This window comes from Telopea speciosissima, chromosome 11, assembly GCF_018873765.1.
Source record: "Telopea speciosissima isolate NSW1024214 ecotype Mountain lineage chromosome 11, Tspe_v1, whole genome shotgun sequence".
NCBI lineage: Eukaryota > Viridiplantae > Streptophyta > Magnoliopsida > Proteales > Proteaceae > Telopea > Telopea speciosissima.
In genome coordinates this window covers 20729545-20737308 of record NC_057926.1, presented here as the reverse complement: position 1 = coordinate 20737308, position 7764 = coordinate 20729545, and positions in this window count along the sequence as shown.

The window sequence follows — 7764 nt, the reverse complement described above, 5'->3', positions numbered from 1 at the left end:
ACCTCTAAAGAAGGTACTTCATAAGCCAGACATATTCGGAAGATTGACGGCCTGGGCGATTGAGCTGAGTGAGTACCAGATCGAGTACAGGCCTAGAATGGCCATAGAAGGCCAAGCTCTAGCTGATTTCGTAGCTGAATGCACCTAGGGCGAGAATGAGCAAGAAGAAGAGATCATGTCAGAGGAAAAAATCAGCCCAGAGACATCCTGGACAATGTTCATGGATGGATCGAGTAACGTGGAGGTCAGAGGAGCAGGCTTCGTCCTAACAAGCCCAGAAGGGTTCAAAATATAGTTCGCGCTACGCCTGTACTTTCCTGCCTCCAATAATGAGGGTGAGTACAAAGCACTGATTGGGGGGCTACGAACCGCAAAGTCTGTGAAGGTCCAGAATCTAGCCATACAGGCTAACTCGTAGCTGGTCGTAAACCAAGTCAATGGGGATTAGGAGGCCAAGGATGATCGCATGGCAGCATATTTGAAAGAAGTGAAACGGTTACTGAGCTCGTTCGAGAGCTTCGAGATAATCAGTATTCCACGTTGTGAAAATGAGAAGGCAGATGCACTTTCACGTTTGTCTAAAGAGGAATTAGCACAGCTGGATAGCTCCATGTATATTGAACAACTTTATGAACCTGCTCATCTAGTCCGAGAGGTCATGTTGGTCGAGGTCGAGCCCAGTTGGATGGATCCGATCGTCGCATATCTAAAAGACGCCATCCTACCCCAAGACAAAATAGAGGCACGAAAGGTCAGAGGTCGCGCCGCCCGATATACTTTAATAGAAGGAGAGCTGTACAAAAGGTCGATCACATGCCTGTTGCTGAAATGTCTAACTCCCACACATGCCCTGAACGCCTTGATAGAGGTCCATCAAGGCATATGTGGTAGTCACATGGGAGGACGCCACCTGGCCTACAAAATACTGAGAGCTGGACTCTATTGGCCCAACATGCAGAAGGATGCCATCCAATACGTGAGGAGGTGCGAGCCATGTCAAAAGTTCACAGACATACCGCGGCAACCCGCTACGGAGCTGGCTTCTATACTTAGTCCAATCCTCTTTTCTATGTGGGGAATGGACATACTGGGAAACTTCACTCTAGCCTCAGGGAATAGAAAATATCTCGTGGTCGCGGTGGACTACTTCACCAAGTGGGTAGAAGCTGAGCCTTTAGCCAAAATCACAAGACAGCAAATGGAGAAATTTTTCAAGGACAAGATTATCTACAGGTTTGGCCTACCAAAGATCCTGGTGACAGATAACGGGAAATAATTTGACAACCAGCAGTTCGATGCATTCTTGGCCCAATATGGCATTGAACATCGAACGACCTTCATAGCATATCCACAAGCAAATGGTCAAGCGAAAATCACAAACCGCACCTTGCTCGCAGGAATAGCAAGAAGGCTAACTGAAGCAAAGGGAAGGTGGGTCGATGAACTACCAAGTGTACTATGGTCGAACAAAACTTTAGTTCGAACGCCCATGGGGGAGAGCCCATTCAGGCTTGCCTATGGAACTGAGGCACTGGCTCCAGTAGAGGTCGTGGCAGGATCACTCCAAAGTTTAAACTTCAATGAAAGAATATACCAGGACGGGCTGAGGGCAAATCTGGATTTTCTAGACGAAGTCAAGGAGGACGCGCTGATAAGAAATGTGGCGTATAAACAAAGAACGGCCCGTTATTATAATTCCAAAGTCAAGGAAAGGGCATTCAGGGTAGGAGACTTAGTGTTACGAAAAGTTAGCACCTCCCAGCCATAGCACCAAGGCAAGCTGGACGCTAATTGGGAAGGACCATATGTGATCTCCAAGCAGATGAGGCCAGGGACCTATCGCTTGAAGACCCCGGGAGGCAACAAGATACCTCGACCATGGAATTCAGAGAATCTGAAAAAAAATTATCAGTAAGTGATTGATGTAAAGTTATCCTTGATCAATGCAATATCACTTCGTGGTTCAAATATTATGCAAGCATCCAAGAAAGTCTGACTCCCGTAGTCAGCACGAAAGCCTAGCTCGCAAAGGTTAGCACGAAAGCCTAGCTTGCAAGGGCTAGTAAGAAAGTTTGACACCCGTAGTCAGCACGAAAGCCTAGCTCGTAAGGGTTAGCATGAAAGTCTGACTCCCATAGTCAGCACGAAAGCCTAGCTCACAAGGGCTAGCATGAAAGTCTGACTTCCATAGTCAACACGAAAGCCTAGCTCACAAGGGATAGCAAGAAAGTCTGACTCCCGTAGTCAGCACGAAAGCCTAGCTCACAAGGACTAGCAAGAAAGTCTGACTCCCGTAGTCAGCACAAAAGCCTAGCACGCAAGGGCTAGCGAGAAAGTCTGACTCCCGTAGTCAGTACGAAAGCCTAGCTCGCAAGGGCTAGTAAGAAAGTCTGACTCCCGTAGTCAGCATGAAAGCCTAGCGCGCAAGGGCTAGTAAGAAAGTTTGACTCCCGTAGTCAGCACGAAAGCCTAGCTCGCAAGGGCTAGCATGAAAGTCTGACTTCCATGGGCAACATGAAATCCTAGCTCGCTTGGGCTAACACCCAAGTCTAACTCCCACGGTCGGCACGAAGGCCCGAATCGCAAAATTAGAAGGAAGACATGATCTCCTTAAGAATAGAGCTCAAACATCCAAAAAAAGGAAATTCAAGACAAGCACAAGTAAAAAATAAAAGAATCTTTTATTAACCTCTCTAAAAATTCAAGTACAGGCAAAGATCGTGATATACAAGAAAGTCACGGTGATCGTTCTTGGTGCAAATACAGTAACCTGTAAGGAGAAAATGTGGAAAACTAAAAGTTCCACGGCCTTGCAAGCCCAAGGATGAAGAGTCGGCACCGGGGGTCATCAAGGGTGAGACTGAAATAGCATTAATAACCACAATGTCGGACGGGCTGATACAGAGCCCATCAAAAGTCACGACCCTTGAGTGACCTGAAAACTAGAGAAGACCGCCATACTAAATGGGATTCACCATGCAAATGCTCTGGGCCCCGAGAAGCTTAGTCATCCCCTCCGCCTCCTCGGCTAGCAAGAAGAGTTGGGGAGGGGTAAATGTAAGGAGGCTTAGGGCCCTTCAGCAGCTTCGATAACTCCACATCCAAACCTTCCAAGCACATTAGCAGTGGAAAGCAGCAGCGCCGGTCTCCTCTAGATCTTCTACCCCTTTGTAGTAACCTTGCACCCAAAAGAGATTGGTATGGAAGGAAACACAAAGGGGATGCTCCACGGCCAATTGCCCGAAGGATAGGACATATCGATCGAGGATTGAAGCCGTGAAGTTCAATATCGGTGGAAGATTGAAGCCGAAAATAGAACCAGGCCAAGTCCCCAAAATTTGTAACCCCTGCGTCTAAAGAAATAGCAGAGCCACGCGCAGCGGTAGGAGCATAAGTCCTTAGTGAGAATGAAGAATGGTGAACTAGTAGAGAGAGCCATGACCCTGTGAACGATGGAAGAATTAAATCATGCAATCTTTATTTAAAGAAGAAAAGCAATGGTTCGGTAACCTAGACTGCCCAGGAGGCGTATAAAGCCTCAAGCCATGTGGACTAATCCCGCTGGCTCACATTTTTTGTAGACATCAGAAAGGATACGGGCGCAGAAGGATGATGGTTCAAAACTTAGAGCAACATAAAGGGCAAGATACATCGTGGGCCACGTGGCCAAATCCTGCTAAAGCACACGCCTCTCCTAAATGCTAGAAGTGGCATGAATACAGGAATGACAATTTAGTTCCCATATATCCAGCGGCACGTGGTCATCCCACATTGGCCTAAGGAATAATTTAAAGAGCGTCATTATCGAGAAAGTAGTTCAAAGGTTAGTTCCCATAAGTAGCAAAAGAAATCAAAGGTCAATCGAAAAGAAAAGGTAATAAAGGCCTATTGGGAGGATTCACAGAAGATATTTGAGGAAAAACCCAACGTCATAATGACGCTCGCGTCCCGAAGAAGGAGAAACGTCAGAATTTCAAAGGGAAGAAAGAACGACGTGACCCGAGGGTCAGCTGGCTCGAGCAAAAGAATTCTCAATCAAAGGAAGGAACGCGTTCCAGTACTTGAGAAGGAAGTTTCATTAAAGAAAAAAATAAGTCTCTACATCTTTAAAAAAAAAAAAAAAAAACATCAAAGCCTTCAACTGCTGATGGGGGGATCGGACATAATGGCTACCTCAGTGGGAGAAGGATCAGCAGAAGAAGGGTCCAACGAGAGGTCTGTAGAGGTCAAGGTCGCATCTACAGGGGGAGAAGCGGACAGGACAAGCTCTTCTGAAGGAACCACGACAGCACTGGGGGGAGACGCCGGGGCAGGGAGATCCTCCTTGTCCACCGAATCTACGGTGCCCTCGGACACGTCAGGGGTAGCAGGAACGGGCAGAACATAGTAATCGAAGCCAGAGAAGTCATATCCCGGGGTCGCCTCAAGGACATATTTCACAGTGTCATCAACCCCAATCATGTAGCCCTTATGGCTCACCTCCCTCATACGCTCCCTCAGTTCATCTAAGGACTTGAAGGCCTCCAGTGTCGCCTTGATAGCCTCGTCGATAACTTAAGGCTACTTCTTCTGAAAAACAACAAAGTCCACTGCGATGGAATCAGTCTTCCTCGCCGCTATAGCAGCGTCATTCTTGGCTCTTTCCAGCTCGATCTCCAACATTGCAATACGCTTGGTAAAGCACTTATTAGCATCCTCGTGACCCTGAGCTGCTTCAGTCATCTTGGAGATTGTGGTCGCGACAGACTCTACTTGCTCCTCCGCGAGCTCCCTCATTTTCTTCTCCTCCTCGTAAGAGGTAGACAAGGTTGCTACCCGCCGACGTAGCTCGCTCGCCCCCCAAGTAACCTGAGAAGCAAAGAACACATCAGAGAAGACTTCAAAAAGAACTACAAGAAGGATAACCTAATTCAAGATATACCTTGGCAAAGTCCAATGCGAACGAGCTCAGAAGCTCCTCGTCCAGTCGAGATTGAAAATCCTCGACATCCTCGGAAGGACCGTGGTCCATCAACTCGCCAGCCACGCGAGAAGAGTGAAGGGAGGACTCACCCTCATAAACCTCCCACTGAAATTGAAGCCACTTCTTCCCCCTAGGAGGAGAAAGGATGCCGGCTGAGCCCTTGCTAGATTTCCCCTTAGAAACGTCCTGGGGGACTGACTTAGGGGCCTTCAAAACTTGGATGGCCTCCCCCGAAGATCCAACACCCTAAGCAGCTCTTTTAGGGGCAGGATCAACACTCATCGCTTCATCACGTGGCCTCTTCTCAGGGATCTTAGGTGGTAGGACCTTGCTGGGCACTCTCTCTTTGCCCTTGGAGGTATCTTCCTACCTCCAGTGGTTGCCGCTTGCAGAAGAGGAATCCCCTATGGAGATGCCTGGGAGTGAAGAATGAGTAGGACGTCGAGACTGCCTCTCCAGCACCTTTTTCCTAGCTGACGCAGCCTATTCGCGAAGATCGTGGGTGTCTGGTTCATAGTCCAATGGAAAAGATAGACGTAAAGTCAAATATGGATCGTGATCATAAAAAGATAAATTCAAGATGAAAGGGACTCACCCCGCGCTGAACTCAGTTCGTGCTCAATTAGCAGACCCTCGTTTGCCAGACCATGCATGTAAAAAACGTGCCTGTCGTCGCCATCTCGAGAGACTACTGATCATAGGAGCTCAGCATAGGGACTTGATTCCTAGTCCACAGTCGAGTGGGTCCCCATTCTGCTCTAAAGGGGTTATCCTCAATGCACGCAAAGAAAAAGCGATCTTTCCATTTCTTTGTCGAGTCGGGGATATGGGAGACGAAGGACTTGGGTCCATACGACCCCGGGGGACTATGTCGAGCCACATAGAACCACGCATCGTCGGAGGGCTTCAGGTGGTAAAAATATAGGAATAGCACCCACGAGGCCTTACGGCCGATCTGGGCAAAGTACAAGTAAAAGTATAGAAGATGCTTCCAGGAGTTGGCAACCAACCGACAAGGGGAAATCCCAAAACAATCCAGCACTTCCCGAACGAACTGGTGAACAAGGAAGCACAGATCGCACTGAAAGGCAATAGACATAGTACTTGGCCGTGGGGTGTTCGCCCTCTCAGTCTAGGTAGGGACCCAAGTCTCTACTGATCTAGGAAATCCGTATCGAAGGCGGAGGGTGGACAAAGAGCCTTTGGTCACTGTACTTTTGAAGGCTGCCACACTGGTGGGCCTCGCCAAGGCACCCTCCTCCTCCTCAACTCCGGAGGCACTACCGCCATCGGTAATGCGCATAATAGAAGTTTCGGATGTTGCTCTCTCATCACTAGGCTGAGCGACAGGGTCTTGGGTCAATTAACGGACCAGGGCAGAGAATCTCTTTAACCCAAAAAGTATTGACCATTCCTTTGGGGTCTCTTCAAAGCTCGCCTCAGGGTCGGAACCCCCACTCGTTTGGGCAGCATTACCGGAGTCCCCATGGGACTCCGCCTGGGAAGAAGAAGAAGAAGACATGATCGAAGAGACTTACTGGTAAAAGTCAGAAGGGTTTGAGACTGAAATGACCCTGCACGATCGACGCCAAGCCACAGAAGGAGAACTTGGTCCGAGGACTCATAAATAAGATAGCACTAGAGTAAGATGCAATGACAAAAGACAGGAATCACGAGAGGCGCAAAGCTCAGAAAGGGAAAGAATCAGTAGAAGATTGTCGAAGCAGTGAAATTTCAATTTATGCACGCGAAGAGGAAGGGATGTTTCCAAATCCAACGGCCAGGGGATGCGACCCATTGAATGGCCAGGGGTAGTTGGCGTTTGGCATCTCCCAGAGAAATTAATGTTCATGCCACCTGACAGAACCGTATTGTAAGACTTGACATGACCAGGATCAATCAACTATAGGCTTACCCTAGAGCTCATAATGCCTACAGACACGCATCCGTACATTGGAGGAAAGTCGAACGTCGCCTCGAATCGAGATACCTTTAGGGTTTTTTCTTTTGGCCATGTGGCCTGTGACGGCTGAGTCAGCAAACCACACTCAGCCGCCAAATTGTCATATCACACGGGCCAAGGAGATAATCGTAGAGCAATCTTAACTTAACCCCCCCAGACGCACGCGTCTAGGGGAGTGGGGGACTCGTGTTGGGATAAGAATACCAGCTCGGTCAGAATGAGCTACAGAGATCGTGAAATCCAGGCCCAGCTCAAGAAGGCGATAGATGGACAAAGGTGTCATTGCACATGCCCAACGAAAGAGATATCCTACGAAGCTTACGTAGAACACTCCAAGTCTATCAGGGATTGACATGGTCCTAGACTTCCGCCCACATCATGCTTAATCAAGCGCGTGGGAGATGATGGATAAACATTATCTCTGAATTACACTCTCCAACGGTCTCACTCCACTCTGGGATTTCAGCTTCCCTATTCTGGCACAACTCGGACTCTCCACCACCTTAAATAAGGGAGGTAACACACGTCTAAGCTATCTGAATTCTATTTTTTCTGACTATTGCTCAGGGATCTAACTTAAGCATCGGAGTGAGATCACCAGCCTGGCCCGGTACTCTCTGCTAATCCTTATCTTGCAGGAAGGATCCGCTACGAGAGGATTTTTGACGCAACACCAGGGAACCATGACATGATCCCAGGACCGTAGTTTGACTTACAGCGCGGTATCAAAGCCACTTTTCTCACCCATGAATATCAAATAATTAATGTTTTAATGTAATTATCATGTATGGGATGCAAATTTCAAATTCTTGATTGAATTTGTAGATGGGTGGTTATG